This window comes from Cervus elaphus, chromosome 18 (assembly GCF_910594005.1).
Source record: "Cervus elaphus chromosome 18, mCerEla1.1, whole genome shotgun sequence".
NCBI lineage: Eukaryota > Metazoa > Chordata > Mammalia > Artiodactyla > Cervidae > Cervus > Cervus elaphus.
Genome location: NC_057832.1, coordinates 20,609,065 through 20,627,366, shown reverse-complemented (window position 1 = coordinate 20,627,366; position 18,302 = coordinate 20,609,065). Strand labels below are relative to the sequence as shown.

The 18,302-nt window shown below is 39.1% G+C and overlaps 1 pseudogene; it reads right to left on the bottom strand.

Annotated features, from left to right (window-relative positions):
- Positions 1-2,570: 2,570 nt before the first annotated feature.
- LOC122674682 lies at positions 2,571-4,316 on the bottom strand (annotated as a pseudogene).
- Between the last annotated feature and the right edge of the window lie 13,986 nt (positions 4,317-18,302).

The following is an 18,302-nucleotide window of genomic DNA, read 5'->3' as shown; positions in this document are numbered from 1 at the left end:
CAAAGATAAGAAGCTCTATACAGTCAGCAAAAACAAGACCAGGAGCTGACTGTGGCTCAGATAGTGAACTCCTTATTGCCAAATTCAGACTGAAATTGAAAAAAGTAGGGAAAACCACTAGACCATTCAGGTATGATCTAAATCAAATCCCTTGTGATTATACAGTAGAAATGACAAATAGATTCAAGGGGTTAAATCTGATAGATGAGTGCCTGAAGAACTATGGACAGAGGTTCTTGACATTGTAAAGGAGGCAGTGATCAAGACCATACCCAAGAAAAAGAAATGCAAAAAGGCAAAATGGTTGTCTGAGGAGGCCTTACACATAGCTGAGAAAAGAAGAGAAGCTAAAGCAAAGGAGAGAAGGAAAGATATTCCCATTTGAATGCAGAGTTCCAAAGAACAGCAAGGAGAGATAAGAAAGCCTTCCTCAGTGATCAATGCAAAGAAATAGAGGAAAACAGTAGAATGGGAAAGATCTCTTCAAGAAAATTAGAGATATCAAGGGAACATTTCATGCAAAGATGGGCACAATAAAGGACAGAAATGGTATGGACCTAACAGAAGCAGAAGATAATAAGAAGAGGTGGCAAGAATACACAGAAGAACTGTACAAAAAAGATCTTCATGAGCCAGGTAACCACGATGGTGTGATCACTCACCTAGAGCCAGACATCCTGGAATGTGAAGTCAAGTGGGCCTTAGGAAGCATCACTACAAACAAGGCTAGATGGAATTCCAGTTGAGCTATTTCAAATCCTAAAAGATGATGCTGTGAAAGTGCTGCACTCAATATGCCAGCAAATTTGGAAAACTCAGCAGTAGCCACAGGACTCAAAAAGGTCAGTTTTCATTTCAGTCCCAAAGAAAGGCAATGCCAAAGAATGCTCAAACTACCACACAATTGTGCTCATCTTACACACTAGCAAAGTAATGCTCAAAATTCTCCAAGCCAGGCTTCAACAGTATGTGAGCTGTGAATTTCCAGATGTTCAAACTGGATTTAGAGCAATTAGAGGAACCAGAGATCAAATTGCCAACATCCAGTGGATCATCGAAAAAGCAAGAGAATATCAGAAAAACATCTATTTCTGCTTTATTGACTATGCCAAAGCCTTTGACTGTGTGGATCACAGCAAACTGGAAAATTCTTCAAGAGATGGGAATACCAGACCACCTGACCTGCATTCTGAGAAATCTATATGCAGGTCAAGAAGTAACAGTTAGAACTGGACATGGAATCATAGATTGGTTCCAAATCAGGAAAAGAGTATGTCAAGGCTGTATATTGTCACCCTGCTTATATGCAGAGTACATCATGAGAAATGCTGGACTAGATGAAGCACAAGCTGGAATCAAGACTGCTGGGAGAGATATCAATAACCTCAGATATGCAGATGACAACACCCTTATGGCGAAAGTGAAGAAGAACTAAAGAGCCTCTTGATGAAAGTGAAAGAAGAGAGTGAAAAAGTTGGCTTAAAACTCAACATTCAGAAAACTAAGATCATGGCATCTGGTCCCATCACTTCATGGCAAATAGATGGGGAAACAGTAAGAGACTTTATTTTTGGGAGCTCCCAAATCACTGCAGATGGTGACTGCAGCCATGAAATTAAATGATGCTTGTTCTTTGGACGAAAAGCTATGACCAACCTAGACAGCATATTAAAAAGCAGAGACATTATTTTGCCAACAAAGGTCCATCTAGTAAAAGCTATGGTTTTTCCAGTGGTCATGTATGGATGTGAGAGTTGGACTATAAAGAAAGTTGAGTGCTGAAGAATTGATACTTTTGAACTGTGGTGCTGGAGAACACTCTTGAGAGTCCCTTGGACAGCAAGGAGATCCAACCAGATCCTAAAGGAAATCAGTCCTGAATATTCATTGGAGGAACTGATGCTGAAGCTGAATCTCCAATACTTTGGCCACCTGATGCGAAGAACTGACTCATTGGAAAAGACCCTGATGCTGGGAAAGATTGAAGGCAGGAGGAGAAGGGGACGACAGAGGATGAGATGGTTGGATGGCACCACCATGAGTTTGGATGTGAGTTTGAGCAAGCTCTGGGAGTTGGTGATGGATAGGAAAGCCTGGCGTGCTGCAGTGCATGGGGTCGCAAAGAGTCGGACATTACTGAGCAACTGAACTGAACTGATTTGTGTGTAGGAGGTGATACAGGAAATTTGTTCTATAATTTTATAATCTCTACACTAAGAGGAGCCATAATTAACTGGGCAACATTCTGATTACTACGATGTTATTGCTTTTTCACACTTCTGCTGAACCAATAACCCAGATACTGAAAAGATTGAACCTATATGTGAAGAATCAGTTGGGGTAAAGAAAAACATGTAGATCAGTAGTTTAGATTACAAAAGCTTATTCACCCATTTATTCTAGCAGGTCCTAAATTGACATCTCTAACCGCACAATTAGGTTTTCATGAGCAAAGTCTTATACATTGGCCTCTTTTTTTTTAAATAGAAATTTATTTATTTTAACTGGAGGCTAATAACTTTACAATATTGTATTGGTTTTGCCATACATTGACATGAATCCGCCACGGGTGTACATGTGTTCCTTATCCTGAACCATTGACCTCTTAGTTGACACAGTGCAGGGATTTCAACTCTAGGACAGAAGAGGTTCACTAGAAGAAACCTGTAAATGTCCATTTAACTAAGTCTTGCTTGGCTAATTAAAACACATTAGGATTTTTCTAGTTTTCTCATCTGGGTGGGAAGATTCTTGTTAGTGATGAAATTTTTCCTGTCAGGAGTTTTTCAAATAAACTTCCTTTTATATGTAGTTACAGATATGGATTCAAATACAACTGCTTTTGTTGTCCAATTTAATTTTTTTACATTATGTTTAAATTTTCCAAATAATTACAGAATCAGCTACCTAATTTGAAAGGATAAGGTTTCAGGAAAGTTTCCATTTTACTTGAATTGATTTATTTCTTAGGCTGCTCAGAGTTAGAGCATCCCAGAAACATGGGCTTATTCATGGTTATGAATTGGCATTTTTTTGGCAAATGTTTTTAAAAAAATAAAAACAAGGAAGTGAAAATCATTTACATGTGTTTTATATATATACACACACAAAAAAAACTTCAAATAAAAAAAAAAACCCAAAATTGTCCTTAGGCATATATGAGTTAAACACAAAATCAGATTGAGTAATGACTATGGAGATTTCCTCCAACATTTAGAAAATATGTTCCCTAATGCAGAGGAAATAATGTATCATGTTATCAAATGGCTTTTTCCTGATAAAGGAAGCAACTAAGAAAGCTTTATTTATTTGTTCAAAGTGACCAGAACTATAGACTCAAAAAATAAATAAAAAACAAAAACCAGCACCTCTAATACAACTTCAAAATGAACATATGAGACTTTATCTTCTTTAGAATCTAGTTATTTCTTCATACTAATAAACCAAAAACCAAGACCCACCGTTTATATACATCAGTTTATGTATATATGAAATTATATGTATGACAACGTAGACCACTATTGAGCTTCATTTTCTGGACAAGAATGTCAAGTTAGTCTGTGCATAAGTGGCAGTTACAATCTGAGCACACTTCATCTTTGCTGCTTCTACCAGCACCAAGTCTGCCTCATCTGAATCTTCCTGCCCGCTTCATGAGAAGCATGAATTCTCCACTGCTGTCTGTGCACCAGTTATTTGTTCAGGATCATACCCCTGACACAGCCCTTGATTTGACAGCAGCATCTCTTTTTCTTTGATTCCCTGGCGTCAGATTCACTGCCTGATAAAGATTTTCTTTTTGTACCACCTTTTCTGTACCAGCTGTTGGAGAATTAAGAAGTGTTTCAGTTAAGTCTGGGTAATCCGAGTTTCCTTTCAGAGTCCCGATATCATCAACATCTGTATTTCCTTTTCACTTGAGGAGATACCATCTCCCACCCTTTCACTACAAGTCAGTTCTGTCTTTTTCCATCATCAGTTCTTCAGGCTTTTCTCTCTGACTTTTAGTCTTTGCGTTCTGTTTCTTTCCCACGCTTTGCAGTGCAGTTTTATTGGAGGCTGTTGTTATTGCAAACTGGAAGAGGCATCACTCCCCGCCTTCGCGCTGCCCCAGCTGTCCCTGCCGTCCAGTCCTGCACGCCTCACGCTCGCGCTCCCTTTGATTCTCATGTGTCGGGTGCAGCTACAACCCAGCTACCCTGCGGTGGGGTAGGAGTGGGAGGGCTCCCTGTGGGTCTCACCATCGTCTTTGCCTCAGGCCCCAGCCCTGTCCCCTCCGGCCACGGCACCCCCACAGTGAGGATAGCATCAGTCATTGCAGCTCTCCAGGGGACAGGAAAGCAGAATGGAAGGCTCGCTGGACAAATGTCCCCCATGTGGGGAACGGTAATGAAGGCTCATCTCTGTGCATGAGAGCTCTCCTGATTCCTCCTCACCTATGACCCTCACTTTCACTAGCCTTCTTCCTGAGCTCTCACTCCACAGGCTTGCCCTCCCCTGGTTGTCTTTTTGACTCAGAGGAAAGAAATGCTCACCATGGATTGGACAAAAAGCTGAGGAGTTATCTGCGTCTGATACACAGCTGCTCTCCTCTCCTCATCAGGACATCCTTGGTGAACATTTCCTGGCAGATCTGTACCAGACATAACCTGGGGAATTGATTCTCCCTGTCTTTGACCCGGTTTTATCAGGGGACAGCTAGCAATGAAGTGATAAAGGTAAGTGAATACCTAAGGCTACATAAAGCATAACTTAAAAACGTGCATTTTTAGGCTATATCTCATTGCAAGCTAACTGCAGGCTGAAGCTGGTCTTTCCAGCGCATCACCATTCCACTGAACTCCCTCAGTGTTCAGCAGCAGGTTACCGTGAAGAAGTGCAAGAAAAGATGCCATGTGCTTCAGTCAGATTGATAGATTTTCGAAAAATATTTGCACCAGTGAGTTCCCTTTGTGGGAAAGAATCTTTTCAAAGAGCATTGGGTAGGTTTTTGTCTATTTATAAAAGTGGTGGAAGATCAAGTACAGAAAAGCCCCAAAAGCATAAGAAGGAAAATAAAAATCATATTCCACTTCACAGAGACAACCACTGTTAACATTTTGAGAGATTTCTTTTCAGCCATGAGAGATGAGAGAGAGTTACCACAATTGGGATCTTATTTAATTTATGGATGCATTTTTATGCCTTGCTCTTTTCATTTAACACTACATCATTCATTTCATATTCATCAAATGTTAATGGACCACTATCAATCAGAACAACACATGTCTCTGAATACTATGAGCATTTTCTGACAATACTAAATGCTCTTTGAAAAAACATTTTTAAAAGATATAGTATTCCAAAAATTTACTGTTCTATAGCATAATTAAATCATTCTCCAACTTTTGAACATGTGCGTTATTTCTCTTGTTTTAACACCTTTATTAAAATGTAATTATCTGTTCATATTTAAAGTATGTGTATGTGTCACTCAGTCAAGTCCAACTCTCTGTGACCCCATGGACTGTAGCCCACCAGCTCCTCTCTCCATGGGATTCTCCAGGCAAGAATACTGGAGTGGGGTGCCATCCCTTCCCCAGGGGATCTTCCTGACCCGGAGATTGAACCTGAGTCTGCTGCAATGCAGGTGGATTCTTGACTGTCTGAGCCACCAGGAAAGCCCATATTTAAAGAGTAAAGTTTGCTAAGTTATGACTAATGAATGTACCTATGAAACCATAATCACATTCAAGATAATGAACATATGCTTCACCCACAAAAGTTTTCTTGCTTTCCACTGTAATCCTTCCACCTGCCTCCCCCAGCCCCAAGCCCCATCTCCAGGCAACCTCTGATCTGTTTTCTGATCCTATAGGTTAGTTTGGGTTTTTAGACTATTTTATGAATGGAACAATACACTGTGTGCTCTCTTTTGTCTGACTTCTTTCACTAACCATATTTATTTTGAGATACAGCTATGTTGTACAGACAGCAGTTTGTTTACTTTTATTGCCAAGTAGTATTCCATTGTATGGATATACCACAATTTATTTATCCACTCACCAGTTGATGGGCATTTTTGTTGCTTCCTTTTTTAAAAGATTATTACAAATAAAACTTCCATGAACATTGCATGTATCTTTTTATAGCCATAAATTTCTTTTTCTCTTGGATAGTCTATACAAAGTTCAGTTCAGTTGCATAGTCGTGTCTGACTCTTTGTGCCCCATGGACTACAGCACGCCCGGCTACCCTGTCTATCACCAACTCTTAGAGCTTACTTGATCAAATTCATTTCCATCGAGTTGGTGATGCCATCCAACCAAAGTATTGACCCGGTTCAAAGTATTGAAATTTCAGCTTCAGCATCAGTCCGATAAATATTCAGGACTGATTTCCCTTAGGATGGACTAGTTGGATCTCCTTGCAGTCCAGGGACTCTCAAGAGTCTTCTCCAACAGCACATTTCAAAGCATCAATTCTTTAGCACTCAGCCTTCTTTATAGTCCAACTCTCACATCCATACATGAGTACTCGAAAAACTACAGCTTTGACTAGATGGACCTTTGTTGGCAAAGTAATGTCTCTGCTTTTTAATATGCTGTCTAGGTTGGTCATAGTTTTTCTTCCAAGGAGCAAGCGTCTTTTAATTTCATGGCTGCAGACACCATCTGCAGTGATTTTGGAGCCCCCCAAAATAAAGTCTCTCACTGTTTCCCCATCTATTTGCCATCAAGTGATGGGACCAGATGCCATGATCTTAGTTTTCTGAATGTTGAGTTTTAATCCAACTTTTTCACTCTCCTTTTTTCACTTTCATCAAGAGACTTTTTAGTTCTTCTTCACTTTCTGCCATACAGAAAGCAAAGTCTGCGCAGACTTACACACAAATATTTTTGATTCTGAGGATGAAGTGTCTTTGTCACATGATATGGATGTAGATGTGCATATTTTTAAGAAACTGCCAGACTATTTTTCCAAAGTGGTAGAACCATTTTCATTCCCATCAACAGTTCATAAGAATCCTCCTTGTTCCAGATCCTTGCTAACACCTGGTATGTTCAGTGTGTGCCATTTTGGATACTCTAATAGGAGTATGGTGGTATTACCTTGTATTTTGTGTATCCCTGATGAGTAATAATTTTGAGCATCTTGTTGTATCCTTACTCAGTCTATTGGGCAAATTTGTAAAATCTTCAATCAGGTTTAACCTAAAGTGAGTTTCAGTCACAGAAAAGTACTTCAAATTTTATTTTACTTTTTTGGCTGTGCCACGCAACTTGCAGAATCTTAGTTCCTGGAAAGGAATCAGACCCGGAGCTCAGGCAGAGTGTTTAGTTCTAACCACTGGACCGCCAGGGAATTCACAGAAGAGTGCTTCAAAATGTAAGTTCTTAGAACATTATTTTGTTAATGATACACTTCTGCCATTTTGTCTCACTCCTATTCAAAGCACTGAAGATGGTCTTAGAAACAAAAGATTGATCATATTAATAGATGACTAACAGGTGATGATGGACTTCCCTGGTGGCTCAGAGGGTAAGGCGTCTACCTTCAATGCAGGAGACCTGGGTACAGGTGATGATGATAATTTACAAGTCATCATGTGGACAGCTTCAAAACAAATGTATTTTAAAGAGGAACATCACCTTTCAAACTACCCACCAGCACTTTCTAAAAGACCACAGTTCCCAAGGTCTTGACAATTATCATATTACTCTAAGCCTTTCCTCAGAAATCTCCCCACTTCTTCAAAGTCAGTCCTGTTGAGCAGTTCTGATCACTTCTGGCTCTTTTCCCCCACCCATTTCTTCTTCACACTCTCTGCCCCACCCTGTTTCACCCCCCCTTCCATTCTCTCTCTCAGCAAATGGTCTGTTTCTTATCAAGAAAATAATCTATTGGGTGTGATTTCTACTCCCTTCTTTCCCCCAGTTTACAAACACATCTGCTTTTTCACTCAGGCTTCCCTCCTCTGCCTCATATTGAGAAACACATAATTCTCTTCTTACCTAAGACCAGCACTGCCTCCTCCAGCCTCCATCTTTCTACTCCAAATCTGAGGGCATCTAGTATCAAGTATCTGCCTCTCTCCTTCAAGTCTTATCTAACCATTGACTTCTTTCTTTCTGCATCCATACCTGTTTAAGATTTTTACAGCTTAAGATCAAAATCTTCCTCCATTTTATGTTTTTCTTCAGATAGAGCTTTCCTTCCCTTCAGAGCCAAGCATTCAGAAGACAGATTACTCTACTTCCTCTTCCTCATCTCCTATTCATACCATAATCCCTGCAGTGTGACCCAGTTTACCTCCCGGTCAGTGTTTGCTAAGAATATCAAAGGTTTCCTAACAGTCAAAGCTACTAGACACTCCTCAGCCCTGATCTTTCTTGACAAGATAGCAGTGTTTGACCCTCTTGAGTAACTCCCCTCATTTGGTTTCTGTTTCACAGTTTTTTTATTACTTTTTTTCCCCACAGTTCTTTTAAAATCAACAAAATGGTTTCTGTTATCTGCACCTGAACTCTGAATGATCTAGTGTCCTTCTATATTTTATCCTCCTAAAGGATTAAACCAGCTCTTTGCACTGCCTCTACACAGCATGCTATCTCTTACTTCCCAATCTCTGATCACAGTGTTCTTTTACCTGGAATGCTTTTTCCCTTTAATTTGCCCAGGTTACTTTAGTGAGATGGGAAACTTTGCATGTATTAAAGGAGCTGCCAAGGAACTGTGGTATGTAAATGTGTCAGTCCCTAGGTTTGTAAAGCTAAAGGTTTCTCTGTAATATTTCTCCTAAATTTTTCTTCTATTCCTGATGTACTAATGACAAAATATATCACTTCAAATCACCAATTCAGTATACACCCATGAAACTTTGGCTGATTTCTGATAGCCAACTACCGTCTATTTCTATCTCTTCTTTTTTTAAAAGAAAAAACTACATTTTAAAATTCCACTTCTATTTGTCTATCTAAAATTACTAGAAACAAACCAAAAATGAAAATCTCTGAGAAAGACCCACTCTTTCCTCAGGAATCCATTTTGTATGGTGTTCATGGAAAAGTTCTATAGTACAAAGAGAAAAAGAAGCAATTAGAGGCTTTTTATGAAAATACCAAGATCAAATCTCTACAGCCATGAACTTGAAAGTTTTATTCCTGTTCCAAGCTAGAGCTTTATAGATGAGATAGAGACTGAGAAAAGAGAAATTACATACCTACTACAGTGGTCTTGCATATTTATGACAAAGTTGTATCCCCTAATTCCAGTTAAAGTATCATTTCCACTATTTTTTCAAAACCTTTCTTTGTCAACATTTCCAACACTGATCAATGGTCTGAAAGATTCAGTTTTTAAACTCTTAATTTTGGGGCAGCTGGGAAATGGAGAATTTTTACACAATGCAAGTAAAACCAAAGAACAACATATTCAAAATCTGGAAACCAAATTTATCTTTTCAATTAATTGTTTGTTCTGTCCTAAGTTAGAAGGGAACAGGCCCTGGAGAATTTGTGTATGTTACAGGATAATGCAGTTCAATCTTTTCTTATGTTTCTCCAGAGCCAGTACGGATGGACTTTCAGTTACTGCCTAGATTCAAAGCTATGCTTCATATGTGCTAAATAAGTTTATGACTTCTCTCATTTCAAGTACATTTTGGGCTTCCCACAAGGATTTCCAAATAAGTACTACTTCTTAACTGAGTTAAAATAGCAGCCTCTTTCTTAACCAAGTGGAAAGAAAGTAAATCTATTTCAGCTAGACCTGTTTTATTACCATTCCCACTCCTAATTTTGAAGCTTTCTGACTAGCCAGATATCAAGACAAGATCCATAATGATTTGTGAACCTCCACAAATTAAGAAACTGGAAAAGCACCAGGGACAGTAACTGGGTACTATCCCAGATGCTAGCAGCCAGTCTCATCCGTGTGGGTCCCTTAGAGAGCCAGGCTTGAATGACCAGGGCTGGTGTGTAGGTCACCATCAGACTCCAAGTCAGATAGCAGTTTTTACAGATCTAGCTACTGTTGCTCAACTTGGTGTCCATGGAAACCAAAAAAAATTGGTTTGTTGCCTAGAGAAGTGGAAAGAAAACCAAGTCATTTGGTTTCTATGCGGTTACCACGAAGCTAAGGAAATTTTTTGGCAAATGATAAAAACAAGGATGGCTAAAGCTACATGATCCCCTTGGTCATTTCTTGATCTTATCAAGAAATATTCTCTACATATATTATTCAAAGATATGAAAATATTCTAAATGAAGGAGTACCAAATTCTTGGGTTATTTGATTCTTGGTTAGATTGGGAACAATTCCTTAAAACAGTGACCAATATATATAACAAAACTGAGTAGGTTAAAAAGTCCCTGGATTCATTATATATGGAAAATGTTTCTCATCTACAAATTCAACAGAGTTCCAAGTACGAAAGAAAAAGCGAGGATTTAATGAGAACAGAGGAGACTTAAACACCTATTCATTAATCCTATGGAAATATTTGTCACTCGTATGTAGCTTTTAGGGAATCAGGTAAAAATAGAACCCTCCTAAGAGTTCAGTCATCTGGACATGGGCCTTTATCTATCGGAACAAGTAAATATGACATAACAGTGGGCAAGGGATTTGTACAATGAAGTCTCTGATAACAGGAATACTGAGGTGACAACTTGGCCCGTGGTGGCATGATTTCACAGCATCTGTTGGCCTGCCGTCAAATAGAAAACAACTTCTGGCAGATTCTCTTTGTCAATGAATACACAGAATTAGCCAGGCCAAGAAATATGGTATACATGAGTTACAACCACGCGTTGGCCTGACCTCAGCTCTTCAGCATTTATGATAGTCAATGCTGCATTTAGCTTGTCTAAGAATATTTAGGAGAAATACCTATAAAAATTCAGCTTCAGACAGGAAAATAAAAATTGGTTTTATCCATGAGTCACAAGCTAAAATGCACATAGATGCCAAGTAGGGAATGAAAATCAATGTGTGGAAGCAACCAGAAGTGAAACAAGAGTGCTATTGTGACGATAAACACCATTGACACACAGGCTCAGGGTTGGGAAATAAAATGGCGTAATGACCACTGTAGAAAAGCGAGGAACACTTTTTTTTTTTTTTTTTCATGAAAGGGAACAGTTCCAGTTCCAGTCTAATCATTTGGTGCCACATCTTCAGGTATTTCAAAGGAAGCTAGCTTTCATTTGCTTGCATCTTGCTGGAGTCCCAACAATGATCTATTTATTTAAGGAAAGAATAGTAAAAGGGATGTGAACACAACCACTAGAACAAATTCATAAATCATTAAAATTGCTGTGTGATTTTGTACAAATCACATGAAAAATGTAATTTTATACAAATGTATACCCTGCTGAAAATACATACATGCATGTATACAGACACACATACCCACACTCAGGGTCCACGGCTCAGAGATAAAGAAGAGCTGACTTGGTTAGTATACAAAACAGTGAAACATGGGCTCTGAGTCCTTTGGGGATTGAGGACAGTGTTTTCCTGCCTCATGTTCCCAGACCATTTCCTGCATGTGTGTTTTGGCTTTGCATTCGGGATGTAAGTCATCAGGAGGTTACAGCGAAGGAGCACATGTGATGATGGCTGACATCTCCTCTGCCTGTAGAAGAGTTGTCTCTCTATAAGCCATTCTACCTCAGTCATGTTATTTTTCGATCCAATATCTTCCCTTGTTTCCCAGTGCCTGTGAGATAAAGAAAGCCCCGACTTCTGGGTTCAGGCCCCAGCAAGCTTCCTGCATGTGGCCCCCTGCTGCACACCCTCGGCTTTCACCTGACCTTCCCTCCTCGTGGTTCCTTGTAACCCACAGCCAGGTGATCTTCATCGGCCTCTGTGCAAGGCTTTTCCTCTGCCCTTCTCAAGCCCCTACTTATTCTTCAGTGTCAGTGTAAAGAATTCACTTTGTCTGAACCCCTCCGAGACCAGGCCAGTCGAGGGCTGCTGCCTCCGTGGAGTTTTACACAGACTCATGATAAGAGTGATGGGGATCCTGACCAGCATGTCCTGGACTCTGCCCTCAATGCTTGATTTGCCTGACTTCATTTACTCCTAGTCCCTGACTCTTTGCAGTAGCTCTTGATTTAGTTTTTGGTGGTACTGAGTCTTTGTTGCTGTACAAGGGCTTTCTCTAGTTGCAGGGAGCAGGGACCACTCTCTAGTAACGGTTTGCAGGCTTCTCATTGCAATGGCCTCTTCTGTTGCCCAGCACGGGCCCTGGGTGTGCAGGCTTCAGTATTTGTGGCACTCAGGCTTAGTTGCTCCGCTGCATGTGGGATCTTCCCTGGCCAGGAATTGAACTGGTGTCCCTTGCATTGCAAGGCAGATTCTTAACCACCAGACCACCAGGGAAGTGGCTGAATTATACCTCTTAATAAATTTGTTAAACTGTTTCTCACAAGAAAAACTCTTGTAAAGTGTGTTTAGAAATTCTTAACTCGGAATTTTCACCTCAGTGAAAAGTATGAGTGTAATATAAATATCTGATGCCCATGCTCTGTTCACATTTACAGTCTCATCCTTACCACACGAGAAGGCAAAAGATTTTGAGGTTAATAGCACAAATTAGAGGTTCAAAGTCATTTAAATAGGGAGAAATAGTGGGAAAACCCAGCCATCACACAATGTATGGTAATAAAGGGGAAGCCAGTCTTGAAGAGCTGGCTCACAGCAGTCAGGACCACATTTAAAAGAGTAAGTATATCATAGTATCACAGGTCCTGGTTTGTACCTGCCATCTTGTGTGGTAATAGCAATAAGAGTAGTGGCAAACCCATAGTTAAGGATTTGTTATAAAACAATTTTTTAGTATTATTTTTAGGGTGCATTACTCAAATGATTAGCATGAATACAAGATCACTGATTAGGGGAAGGCTAACGATAATGACTCAAACCATGGTTTACAGTGCTGGGAATCAAGTTAATATAGATATTTTTTCCATATCTAACCCAAAGTTCAAACAAGACCATTCATCACATCAAGCTTATGCTGTTCATCTGAATTACATTGTTTTGCAGTTTTATTTGTATTAGATCCCTAAATTTCTCTTTTTTAATTTTAGTAAAAGCTCTAAGTATTATAAGTTTAAATCTGGTTTTTATCAATGTACATATTATATAAGTATAAAATTAAAAATAACCTCAGGGTTAGAAATCTATGTATATTATTTTCTTCTAAAAAGGTTTTGTGCCTTTATTTCTTGTGAGAGTTCAGTGAGACAGTCTGTAAAGTGCTTAGGCGAGAAATGCAGATTTTAGACTTGGGCAAAACTAATGGTCTGAAGTCTCATGGTCTGAAACTGCAGTGAAGCTGGGCATCAGAGAAAAGAGAACATTAACTAGAATGTTTGAGACTACTCTGCTTTGAATAACCAGATATTTATTTTTTAAGTTTCAAGCCTCCTTGAGTTTAATCTTTATTTTATGACCTAGAAACTGACAGAGCCTCAGGTTCACTTTTCAGCAATAAATTCTTACTATAGATCCATAATTACAGAAAATAAAACAAGAATTTACTCTTTTAAAAATGTAGTGCATAAGAAATACCAATTTCTATCCTGTTTCAGCAATGGAATATATAACATGAGTTTTCTCCATGAAGCTTTTCTGTGTGTGTGTGTGTGTGTGTAGCAATATATATATATTGCTACTTAGATGTAGGATTGATCAGCCTACAGAGTTGAGGAGGAGGTGAGTCATTTGTCCCTGTGGGCAAAGCAGCCAGGAAAGTTTATGTTCCGTTTAATACACTTTGGTTGAATGACTGAACAAGAAACTGCGGGAAGGATCTGGAGACAAGTAAAGAGATGAGTGAGATGCTATTACAGACGTCTTAGAAGTTTATAGCCAAAGGAGAAATCAAAACTTTGTAATCCTGTGGCTTCAGTGGGCCTCAAGGCGCAGCTGCAGTGACCAGCCCTAAGGCTGAGAGAACGTCTGAACACTGAGGATCCCAGCGCCATCCACGGTGGTGATGGGACGTCAGCCTGTAGCCCGTCTAGGGAACCAATCAATGTCAGGACAGGGCCAGTTCCTGAGAGGCCACCACAGGTTCTGGGCAGAGCCCTGTCCTGCTAACAACCTTTGTAAAAGATGAAAACACAATGATATTTTGCAAATATTTCAGATTTGCAGTTAAAAACAAACCAGAAAGGACAGCAAACACAGGATGAGAGAATCGGGATCCAAAAAGCTGCAACTGTTGGCTAAATTTAACAAGATGATTGCAAAGGGGAAAATGGAAGTTCCTGCATTCTGGCCCATAAAAAGAAAAAAGAAAAAACCACTGTGTACAAATGCAGGATGGGAGAGGCATGGAACTGTGTGTGTGTGTTTTAGAGTCAGACTTGAACTGGCAACCATGCAAAGAAGGAATATAAATGATTCATAAACAAAATGGTTTATCTTCATTATTATTCCAAGAGATTTAAGTTGAAACAGTAATCCCTCGATCTACCAAATTGATAAAGGTAGGAAGAAGGATAATTCTCAGTGCTGACAAGAATTTGAAGAAATAGGCATTCTCATATACTTCATGTCAAAGTGTGAATTGTTAAGTCCCTCTTCAACAATTTGGCAATATGTATTGGAATCATAAAACCATGCAGACTTTTTATCCTAAGAATTACACTTTCAGAAATTTCTCTTAAATAATTAAGGATACACATAAGTGTTTGGCTACTAGAACATTAATCATAGCATTTATTTTTTCTAGTTTTACTGAAATATTATTGCCATAATGCATAATTAAGGTGTGCAAATAGATCTGATACAATTGTGGAATTGTTACCTCATTAACATTATTTAACATATCACCTCATTTCATATAATGACCTTTTTTTTTTCTTTTTTGTGGTGATAACACTTAAGATTTACTCTTAACAACTTTCAAGTTTATAATACAGTACTGACTACAGTCACCATGATGTACATTAGATCCTCAGAACTTATTCATCTGTAACTGGAAGTTTGTACCCTTTGACCAACATTTTACCATTTCCCCACAATCACCATTCCACTCTATTTCTGTGTGGTTGGCTCTTTTAGATTCCACATACAATAGAAAACACAGTATTTGTTTTTTGCTGTCTGACTTCTTCACTTAGCAGAATGCTCTCAAGGTCCTTCCATGTTGTCACGAAAAGCAGGATTTCCTTCTTTTTTATGGCTGAATGACGTTCCATTTTCTTTCTTCACTCATTCGTTTCACATTCTCTTTATCCATTTATTCACGGATGTACCGTTAGGTTGTCTCCATGTCTTGGCTGTTGTGGATAATGCTACAGTGAACATGGGGGTGCAGACACCTCCCTGAGGTCCTGATTTCATCCTTTCAGACATGTACCCAGAAGTGGGATTGCTGGATCATGTGGTAGTTACATCTGTAATTTTTTGAGGAACCGCCATACTCTTTTTCACAGTGCTCTACAAATTTGCATTCCCACCATCAGCGCACAAGGGCTGCCTTTCTCTACATTCTTGCCAATACTTAATCTCTTGTTGTTTTGATAATAAATACCCTAATGGATATGAAGTGATACCTTGTGATTTTGATTTGCATTTCCCTGATGATTAGTGATGTTGAGCATCTTTTCATGTACCTGATGACCATGTGAATGTCTTTTTCTTTGGAAAAATGTCTGTTCAGATCCTCTGCCTATAATTTAATTGGATTATTTGTTCTTTTGCTGTTGAGTTATATTAGTTCTTTATATATTTTGGATATTAACCTAAATACTACCAGTAGATGATTTGCTAATATTTTCTCTCACCCATATGTTGCCTTTTCACCTTGTTCATTGTTTCTTTTGACATGTGGAAGCTTTTAAGTTTGGTATAGGCCTACTCAGAGAGGTCAGATAACTTGCCGACAGTCACACATGCATTAATGCTAGAATTAGCAACTCAAACCCAGGATCTGTCTGTGCTGTCAGCCTTCATACAGACTACCTCACATCTCAACAAGGGAAAACAGACTGGACTTGTTTGTGTGCCTCCAAACGGGTAGAATTAGAAGAGAGATTCAGGGACACAGATATCAGCTCAATATTCAAAAGTTTTCTCTCAAAAGAAAAAAGAAAAAATTAAAACTGTCCATTGGAAGATAGCAGATGTCCCTCTGCACATTTCATGTCGGTTCGGTGATGTTCTGTGATGTCTGAGAAATCTCAGACTTCAGTACACGTTGGACTCACCTGGGGGAGCTTTGTGGGACAGATTCCTGCTTTCACCCCTAGAGATTCAGATTCAGGTGGGCTGGTGAGACTCGTCAGTTTGCGTTTCTGTCAGGCTTCTGGGTAGTGCCGGTGCTTCTGGTCTAAGATCATACATGGGGATTTCTTCAGACCCTAAAATCTTGTTACTTTTAAAGAGTCATACTCTACAAAGCAGACGAATTATGTGTTCTGCACAACCTCTCTCAAGGAATGGCAGCCATAATGCCCCTAAGCCATACAACAAGGCTTGTTTGTTTTTCCGATTTACCAGTCAGTAGAGTGAACCACATCTTTTAAAGTAGATGTTCATGGTTTTCTTTAAATTCCCAAGGTTTACTCATATATTAGAGACAGTTTTTTTTTTAAGAAATCCATATATATTTCTGATAAACAATGAATAAAAGCAGACCTCCTTAAATTATGAGACAAGAAACTGATAAATCTTATTAGTACATTCACATTATCCAAGAGGAAGTGTAGTTTTCTAACAGTGATGCACTCTTCAGCCGTCTAGCTCAATTTGGATTGAAAAGTAGAAATGCTGTTGTCTGCCAAGAAATAAGGACAATGACCATATATTGTAAACTGTACTTCATTGTTTTCCACAGTGGCAAACATGGTGTTAAATAGTGTGAATTTTTCAAAACTTCTGAACTCTTCTCATATCTACCTTTAAGGGCAGCTTTATCTGTTTTTCACTCCCACTTTTTGATGAAGTTAAAACTGCTGTCCTTAAAGTAGGCAAAAACACTCCAAAGTAAAATATTAAGGAGAAAAATAGGTCCCTGTGGATTGCACCGTTGGCGCTCTCCTTCCTGGAGGGCGGCTGATACAGTGCCTACAGCTGCTTTATTACACACCGGCTCGTCCTCTGCACCTCCGAACAGCCAGCATCTCCATTTGAGAACCGCAAGTGGCTTTTAAGTGATAAGATAGAGTTTAGCTGCTGTATTTTATGACATAATTCAGTTGGTGTTCCTTTACAGAGTGCCACTGGCTGGCCGACTTTAAACAGTCATAAACATTTGATGGTGGAGTAATTTAATTTAATGATTTCTTTAATCTTCAAATTGCGAGACTGTTTTCAAAATATTTTGTTGCCATGTGATCTCCTTTCAACCCACAGGATTAATAATTGATGTTGAAATATGGATGGGAAAAAAATTGACAATGGACTTCTTTCTAGAGGAAGTAGCACCTGGAGAAATACCAGATTTACACAGTGACTCCCCTAGATAACAGATAACTGTATTGACCAAACTTGTAAAATTGCAACATTTTGAATTGAAATGTTTCTAAAATGTCTTACATGCTTTCTTACCACTTTAAACAGTGGAACATTCTTAAACATCCTTTGATGAATCAAAATAATCCTTATAAATAAGCACGTCTCTATGGTATAACCAAATAGTTTTTAACCTCTTAAAAATGCCTTCAAAACTTTACCCCATGTTAGTCACGTTATTGAAATTTTACAGCATTACGCTTTCCCTTTTCACTTAAATGTACCGACCCCTGTTAATTTTTCCTTCCCTTTTAACTTGCTATTAAATTTACTACATGCTAGAAATCTGGGTTACTAAATTTACTAGGAGTTTGTGCAAATGAGTATGGGGAGTTTCTGAGAATTGTCTGTGGCTCCTAAGGTGTGTCAAGTCTGCACTGGTTAAGTTTTAGCCTCTCCAGGAGTTTATTTTGAATGATTCCGTTTTGTATCTGTTTTGTCCTGTAAATCAGGTTGCCAGATACACTGCCCCTGGTTAAGAAAAGTCTTAGCTGTGACCAAGCAATGATAACCACTGGTTTGTTTTCTTCCCACTCCGCCCTAGCCAGGCAGACTCTTTATATTCAAATCCACATCTTAGAGTGTAGCACCCACAGTAGCAAACAGAACTGAGATGACTCTTCTTTTCCAAACCCAGCACTCTTCCATCTCTTTATCCTTTAGACCTCACACAGGAAACTAGAGTGAGAGGAGAAGATGGGAGTTCAGACAGGAGTTGAACCACTCATGAGAAGGTCCCTGCAGCGGAGTTTTTTGTCTCCCCTAATCACAGAGATTAACGAAGG